The sequence below is a fragment of the Spermophilus citellus genome (genome assembly GCF_964194105.1).
Source record: "Spermophilus citellus genome assembly, chromosome: 3".
NCBI lineage: Eukaryota > Metazoa > Chordata > Mammalia > Rodentia > Sciuridae > Spermophilus > Spermophilus citellus.
In genome coordinates this window covers 77,850,638-77,859,495 of record NC_138184.1, presented here as the reverse complement: position 1 = coordinate 77,859,495, position 8,858 = coordinate 77,850,638, and the positions used below count along the sequence as shown (strand labels likewise).

The following is an 8,858-nucleotide window of genomic DNA, read 5'->3' as shown; positions in this document are numbered from 1 at the left end:
CTTTTTAAGCTATCTATGATTGATTTTTCTAGATTAGTTCATATGAATCTATGATATTCTCATAAATAGCTATCTAGGGAAATTTTGGATGTACCAGAATTATATGCAAGTGATGATGCACTGAGAATCTGGGGTTTGAAGGTGAGCCTAGTATACTTCTGTATCTCTAAAGATTAAATGCCTAAAAGTGGAAATTCTGGAACTCAGAAGAACTCTTTTGAAATTTTGCAAGTAGTTCCAAACTACTTCGAAAAGGCTGTTCCAATTTATACTCACTACAGTGAATGAGAGTGCCCTTTCTCCTACCTCCTTACCAATAATGTGGTCTTGTTGACCTTTCTTTACTTGACCCTTGTGTTGAGAATAAAGGAAATGTGTTTGATTTATTATTTATTTCATTATTGGTGAAATGTTTATCCTTTCTTATTTTCTTAATTAAGATTCCTCCCGTGGCCGCGAGCCGGGCCATGGCGGCCGCCGCGCTCGCCGCTCTCCGCCGCTCTCCGCTGCTGGCGGATGGTGCGCGGCTACTGCTAGGACGAGGACGGCAGCCGCTCTGGCCGCGACCTGCCGGGCACCCCCGGCCCTGGAGCGCGACCTCAGCCTCTCCCACCGTCGGGGGGCGCGGGGCGCGGGGCGCGGGGCGCGGGGCGCGGGGCGCGGGGCGCGGGGCGCGGGGCGCGGGGCGCGGGGCGCGGGGCGCGGGGCGCGGGGCGCTCACTCTGTCTGCTCGGCCGCCAGGGCACGGTGGTCGTGGAGCGCTGGTGGAAGGTGCCGCTGGCCGGGGAGGGCCGCAAGCCGCGTCTGCACCGGCGACACCGCGTCTACAAGCTGGTGGAGGACACGAAACGCCGGCCAAAGGAGAACCTGGAGCTCATCTCACGCGGTCTGTGGAGAAACTTGGAGTCCGCGGTGACCTGGTTTCAGTCAGCAAGTCTTTGGGTCGCAATCGGCTCCTTCCCCAAGGACTCGCTGTGTACGCATCCCCTGAAAACCGAAAGCTGTTCGAAGAAGAGAAATTGCTGAGACAAGAAGGAAAATTAGAGAGGATCCAGACCAAGGCAGGCGAGGCGACAGTGAAATTTCTGAGAAACTGTCACTTGGAGGTAGGAATGAAGAACAATGTCAAATGGGAGCTGAATTCTGAAATAGTTGCCCGCCACTTCCTTAAGAATCTTGGTGTCGTGGTTGCCCCTCATGCATTGAAACTACCAGAGGAGCCTATCACACGGTGGGGCGAGTACTGGTGTGAGGTGACGGTCAATGGGCTTGACACCGTGAGAGTTCCTAAGTCTGTGGTGAACTTTGACAAGCCCAGGACCAAAAGATATAAGTTCTGGTTGGCCCAACAAGCTGCCAAGGGCCTGACCTCCACCAGTTCCCAGACTGTCTGAACCTACTCTCCCTGCAAGACTGAAAAGCAGAATCAGTAGCAGTGAAACAAAAAGGAGCCAGTACCCTGATCGCACTCCCATACCTGACCAAATATGGAATTTTAGAGAACATTTGGACTCTTCGGACTGAACGGTATATACATGTTGAATTCTCCATTTTCGCGGTCTCCATCATATCCAGCTCCATCAGAGCACTTTTGCCAAAGAAGTACTAGGCTGTTGATTTGATAAACTGGATATCAGTGAATTGAAACAGTTTAGATTCTATTTAGTCTTTTATTTTATTGGAGTTGATTGAAACAAATGGAAGAGTTAGCCATTGTCTTTAATTTCATCATCCAAACTGAATATTTGTATCTCAAGCAGAAATGTGCATTCTTGATAGGTATAATGGCACACACCTGTAATCCCAGTGATTTGGGAGTCTGAGGCAAGAGGATCAGAAGTTCAAGACCAGCTTGGGAATCCTTGTTTCAAAAAATAAAAAGATCTGAGGTGTAGCTCAATGGGAGAGTGCTGCTGGGTTCAATTCCCAATATCACACACTTGAATAAAAGAGTTGTGGTTTTTTTGTTTGTTTTTTGTTTTAACTGGACTTGAGTACACTGGGGATAAGACATCCAAGTGGAATATGTTCTTGAGCACTGAGGTTTGCTGCCCCCCCCCCGCAAAAAAAGGAGAGAATATATCAGCTTGCTATATTCCATAGTTGCTCTGAGCAAATTACTCTGAATAAACTGATATGTCTTTAGTCTTAAAAAAAAAAGTATTCCTCCTGTGAATTAAAAAGTCATAATGTTGCCTGCTTTTTTACTCTGTTGCTTGTATCTGCTTATATTATCTATAGAAACTTAACCCCTTGTTTAGAAAATGTGTTCTAAATATTTTCCTGTGGTCTATTTTAGAACTTTGGTTTATGAAATCTTCCACCATAAAATGGTTGTTAATCTTATTGTGTCACATTGGTTTAGCATTTTCTTGATGGTTCTTTGATCCATGCCAAGTTTAGGAAGGTGATTTTTATTTGGATATGATGAAATCACTCTTGTATTTTGTTCTAGTACTTTTATTGTTTTGGTGCATATGTATTTAACTTTATCTGGAGTTCATGCACATAGACATATAACTTTGTTTATTTGCCAAATGGAAAGACATCTGTTGAATATAAATGAGACTTTTATCAAATGCTAAAGATAACTTATCATATTCTCTCTGTGGCTCTCTTGAAGTTTTGGTTTATTCCTGCATCCTTCTACTTTCTTTTGATTATTTTAGCTTTATAATATGTTTTGTATCTGCTAGGGGAAACAACCCATCATTATTATTGTTTTGCAAAATACTCTCCATCTTCTTCCTGTTGAACTTTGGAGTCAATTCCCTAATTCTCAAAAATCATTCTTTTGGTGTTATATTTGTAATTTCTAGGAATATATGGTTGATTTGAGATGAACTGATACCTTTAAAAAGCTCAGCACTTTCACCCATGAACATGATATGCTTTCCATTCACTCACTTTTATATTCACTAGTCAAGTAATCTTGTATTTAATTAATTGAAAATCTAGTGTTATTTATTTATAAATCTTAGCTATTTAATTGAAAGTATTTCAAATATATTTTTTTTGAAATTGAACATTTCCCACAATTTCACACCCTAAAGTGTTACTGCTTATGCAGTAAAGAAACCTAATCATTTTTACATGTCACTCTTACTTTCAGCCACTTTAATTCTTGTATGGGTTCTAACAGCTCAACTAATTCTCTTAAGTAGATTGGTTTGGTTTTTACTAGACTAGCACATCATTTTCACTGTCTTTTCCTAATGGTTATAACTTTCCCCCCTTCATCTCATTACATTGTGTAGAATCTGTTGAATATTGAAAAGTGTGAGTGAGGGTCTGGCGATGTGGCTCGGTGATAGAGTGCTTGCCTAGCATGCACAAGGCACTGGGTTCGATTCTCAGCACCACATAAATGTAAAATAAAGATATTGCATCCACCTAAACCTTAAGAATAAACATTGAAAAATTTTTTTTAAAAGTGAGTGAGTAACATTCCTGGTTTCCAATGCAAATGTTTTTTCCTTTATATATGAATGTTTTTGTAAGTTTGGGAAGAAATCTTTTAATAATTTGAGGAAACTTCCTTGAATAACTTTCTGCAAGTAACTTATTCAAAAACAATCAAGGTCATATTAATATTACACTAAATTCTGAACTTCCCAAGATAGGAGGGTTATGGGACAGACTGAGAAAAGTCAAAAGAGCCTCTTAAATAGAATGATGAGCTGGGTTCCAGCACCAAAGATAGACCACAGTTATTCAGGTATGTCTTCTACACAAATTCTACACTAATTTCAAAAAACCTAGGTGCATGTCTTTAATACAACCATTGTCAAATAGTCCTGATGCTAAGGTTAAAATCATGGTGATCCCACTGCAATGCACAATCTTCCAATGTAATATGCTACCTTTATTTTTAAAGATAAAATCACATTTGGCAAAGCTACCATCAATTCTTAGAGTATAACTTCTTTAATTTTCTTTTGACTATCTTAATGGTCTATTGTGTTGTGGTATAAGGTCTAGGAGACACAAGGGGATTGAATCAGGGAAAGCATTCTAAGATAACTCCAGGCCACTGACTTGGGGACAAATTGCTGAAATGAGGACACTGCAGGGGATCAGATTTTCAAGGAAATGTATTTAGTTGAAAGCTGTTGATTTCCAGGTGCCTGCCAGACATTCAAGCAAAGATAGGTTCAGGAATCAAAATAAATGTAGATCTGGATCCGAGAAGAAATGTCAGAGAAAGAAATAGAGATCTGAGACCCCTGGGCAATTGTGGAGTGCATCATAAGAGTCAAATCAAAGACAGTGAGAAGAGTACCGAGGAATAGTTTAGGGTCATCAGCTATTCATGGGTCAGAGAGAAAAGGAAGCTATGGGAACAAGAGATTGGGCCATCTCCACAACCACGGAGAAGGGAATGACCAGGAAAAGGGAACTCCTGCAGAGACCTCAGGCTACTGGGAAAGACCTACAGATTGAGACAATGGCCTTTTAGACCATGACTTGATAAGTTTCAGGAAAATATGAGGGTGAGAGCCAAGGGAGTCCTACCATGTTCCATCATGCAAAACAGTGCCTGGGGTAGGTGGATGTTTCATACACATTTTGGATGTATGGATGGATGCATGAATAGATGGATTGCATGGATTGATAAATGGAAGTATGAATGGATACAAAGAGTTGTCTGAGAGATCAAGGAAGGTTTCATGAATGTGGTGGGACTGTGCTAGGTCTCCATGGGTAGAAATGCAAGTAGAAAAGTCTCCATGTGGAGGTTCGTTAAGTCAGGCATGACCCAGTGAACGTGGGTCCAGGGAAGAAACTGTCAGGGCTGGACAATTGAGGATTTGTCTAAAGGAGATTCAAAAGTTCTACAATGAGGCCAGGAGAGGTTGAGCAGGTCCAAGCCTGCTCAACATATCACATAGCCAGTTAAGAATATGCTTCACTATGGGATTCTTGGCAGTAACTATGCTTAGCCTTTCTGTCAACACTGAGAACCTCAGAGATAGGGGACACACATGGGGTATCTCCAAGGCCATGAGCAAAGCATGCCTGGGACAGGGCGATGAGTGTCTGGAGAACCAGTCAACAACCTGCAGTACGCCAAGGACACAACCCCACCCATCACACCCATAGTTTCCACTCTTGCCCAGCCCCTAGGGGGCAGACCCCAGGTGCTGAACATGTGGGTTTTAGTCCAAGCCTCAATCACTGTCATATGTCTTCGGTGGTGGGACCCAACTCACTGTTCTAGGTAAGTGGCTCTTCTGACTTTTCTCACTCTGCCCCATATCCCTCCTGTCTTGGGAAAGTCAATTTTCTCTCTCTAAGGGTTTCTTACCTTCTTCCCTACCCTGTCTTAAAGACCACTTACCTTTCTTCCATGGGGCATAGGGGAGGTTGCTGGTCATGTGGTAGCCAGCAGGAAGGATCCCAACAGCAGAAGCAGCCACCTTCAGATTCCAACAATGGGATATGGCCTTGTCCTGCAAGCCTGGGCTGGAGACAGGAAAACTGGTCCCTTTCCCTCCTCTGGGGCTGAAGACCATGTGGGGACCAGGGTCCAGGCCTAATTAGGGAGCACTAGGCCAAAGTGAGAGTACACAGGCCCCCAGAATCCAGCTGGATGATCATCCAGTTTGGGAAGTGTCGCGACCCCCTTGCCCGCAAGGAAGACGCAACACCGGGAATCTTCTTACAGCTGTTTATTCAGGCTCTGCAGAGTTCTTCCTCCCCCGGAAGCCCCTCCCAGCCTTAATAAAGTATCCGAACACCCAATGTGAAGCTGCCACGTGGAGCTTTCTCATAGGGTGTCAAAGAACCAAGTGCCAACTCTCCCAAAGAAGGAGTTGTTTGTCACAGACCACAACGAGGCCGGCGCCATCTTGTAATGGCGACCGGTCTGAAGAAACGGCTCACCACAGTTCCCCCTTTTGTTTTCTAAAAACAACACAGGCGAGAGTAGAGGTCCTATCCCACTGTGCAGAAGTGGCTGCATAGTATGGCTCAGCACATACTTATATATTTCTTGCAGATAGAATGGAAAGTTACCAGTAGGCGGGAGCAAGGGCGGGGGGAGACAGAAAGTTCTTGTTAACTCATACCAAGCCTTCAACCAGGAACCTTATCGGACCCAAGCAGGTCAAGACGTTCCCACATGACCGTTATAGGCTGAATAATATGAAAACAGACACCACAAGTCCTTCAAGGCCTGGTGAGCTGCCTCAAGGCCTTGTGAGCTGGCCTCTTTGACGTGCACAACAAGAAACCAGGGCTGGATCCAAGCCCTGGGGGCCGGGGGGAGTCCGTGCCAGCAGTTCCCCCTCTTTTGTTTGTGGCACGTCAAAGGGAATCAAGTAGCCCCTGTCTTAGGTCGTTCACTGCCCTTACAGTGCTTACCCGTCTCTGGGGAGGCCCCATTCCCCTGTCTTAGGTTGCAGTGCAAGCGTGAAAGTTGCCCGTCTCTGGGTACTACAAGATCAGCTCGTTGTTGCCAAGGCGTTTAGTGGTATCTATTCAGCCAGTCATTATTAGGTCTTTAATTGGTTCCGGTTCAACAGGGCATAGAGTCAGAGGAGAGGAATAATAAAAATAAGGAAGAAAAGGGGGCAAAAGGAGAAAGGCATGAAGCAGGAATCATTGTAGAAAAATCATCTTCGAATTGGTCGGAGACAAACTTCAGTAAGATCATCTTTGGTTTGTAGGCGTTGATAATGGACCTGTATTGGCTTAGAAGTCAGAATGTTAATTTGGTCTTTAATAAATTGTGTCATTCTCTTGACAAGGCAGGGGCCTACAGCAGCTACAAGAAGGAGACCGAAAAGCGGTCCCATTACAGTGGACATCAAAGGAGTCAGCCATGGGGTATTTTTAAACCATTGTTCAAACCATCCTTGTTGTGCTTCAAACTCCTTTTGTCTTTTAGCCAATCTTTCCGTGACCTTTTCTATAGTTTTAGGATTACCCCAGTGTGATCTGCATAAAAACAACACTGGTCCTTTAAGGCTACACATAGTCCTCCTTCCCTTGGGAATAATAAATCTAGTCCCCTCCTATATTGTAACACAACTTCTGAGAGGGAAGTGAGGGACTTTTCCAAAGCAGTAATAGACTTGGCCATGGCTGTTAAATCCTCATTCATAGCCATTTGTAAATTTAGTAATTGACCTCCCTGGACATAGGCGGCTGTCCCGGTTCCTATTCCAGCTGTTATTCCACCTATGCCCAATAGGAGGGCAATAGTCATAGTTATGGGTTCTCTGGGGAGCCGAGTATGTCCCTCAAGGCGTCCCAGGACGTAGTCTGACCCATGATAAAATATCCTCGGCCATAGTTGTACCAACACACAGAAATCAGTAGTTGTATTTAAGACTGCCATGGAAACACAGGGAGTTAACCCAGTATTGCAAGCAAAATAGGACCCTTTGGGACCCCACAAATAATCAGATTGAGATTGATTTATTGGTCGGGTGATGTTGCAGAAATGTTGGCGTGAAAGCGGCACCTTTCCCAAGCAAACCCCTTGCCCCATGACCTCCGTGATAGTCAACTTATAGCTGGGCAGAGAATAACATTTAGGATCTGTAGTGGTATTAGAGGATAAATTAGACAGTATTGCTACCCCCTCATAATAGGGCGGCCTGGAGGTCAAGTATAGCCAGCAATCTTGGGTCCTGTTAGGATTAGTGGCCTTGAGAGCGAAAAAAGCTCCTCGGACCAAATTAAGAAGACGATCTCCAGTTCCAGGGTGTATGGGCTCAGGGGTATAATCAAAGGTTTGATAGCCCATAGTTTTTGTTTGACCGCTGGGGGAAGGTTTTACTGTTGGGGCTATGGGCTGCTTGGGTCCAGATGGGGCCTTTTGGTCTCCGAGCACCTGATTGGGTCCTATTAGACTCCCAGTAGGCTGTTCTGTGGTCAATTTGAGTCGAAAAAGCAGGCCAGGATTGTACTGTCCGGGGGTGTAAATACGCAGCCCCCAGAGATATCCTTAAGTCCAATCTGGTTGTTGTCTTCCATTGGAAGTAAACTGAATAGTAATATTTGTTTGCCAGAAATGGGCATAGTCATTCCTAGGTGAATTCTTAAGTCAATACCCATTACTAGAGGTTTCACATCCCCAGGAGGCACAATAATAGGCCTTAGGTCCCTGGCAGCATCTATATATTTTCCCCTCCTTTATTTTTTGTAGATAAATTTTTAAATGTTGATGGGCTTGTTCCACAATAGCTTGTCCCTGGGGGTTATAAGGAATACCTGTTTTGTGTTCAATCTCCCATTGGGTGCAGAACCGTTGAATTGTTTGGCTTATATATGTGGGTCCATTGTCTGTTTTGAGACAACGTGGACTGCCCATGCAAGAGAAAGCTTTTAAGAGATGTCCAATAACATCTTTGGCCTTTTCTCCAGTGTGTAATGTAACAAAGATATAGCCAAAGTATGTATCAATAGAAACATGTACAAAAGACAGCTTACCAAAACTAGGGAAGTGGGTAACATCAGTTTGTCAGATATCATTTGGTTGTAAGCCTCTAGGATTAACACCCAAACTGGGAAAATGAAGAAATGGAGCACATACTGGGCACAGGGAGACAATTTGTAAAGCTTGATCACGCGAGCATCCTGTGCGGAAGCGTAAAGATTGTGAATTTAGATGGAATTTAGCATGGAGTTGTGAGGCCTCATCATACTTGGTTATAGTGTATACTAGGCCCATATTATGAGTGGCAGCATCTGCTTTAGCATTATCCTCCGCCAGAGGCCCAGGGAGCTCTGAGTGTCCTTGGATATGTCCAATGAATAAAGGATCTCGTCTAGCCCAAACAAGGAGCTGAACTGTTTGTAATTGTTCCATAATAGTAGATTGCCTGCCAATATAAGGGGCTGTTTCA

At 44.0% G+C, this 8,858-nt stretch overlaps 1 pseudogene across 1 annotated transcript; it reads left to right on the top strand.

Moving 5' to 3' along the window:
• The first annotated feature begins 461 nt into the window (after window positions 1-461).
• LOC308645858 (large ribosomal subunit protein bL9m-like) lies at window positions 462-1,595 on the top strand (annotated as a pseudogene). Its single transcript has 2 exons — window positions 462-619; window positions 742-1,595. The product of its transcript is annotated as a large ribosomal subunit protein bL9m-like (transcript).
• Window positions 1,596-8,858: the final 7,263 nt, after the last annotated feature.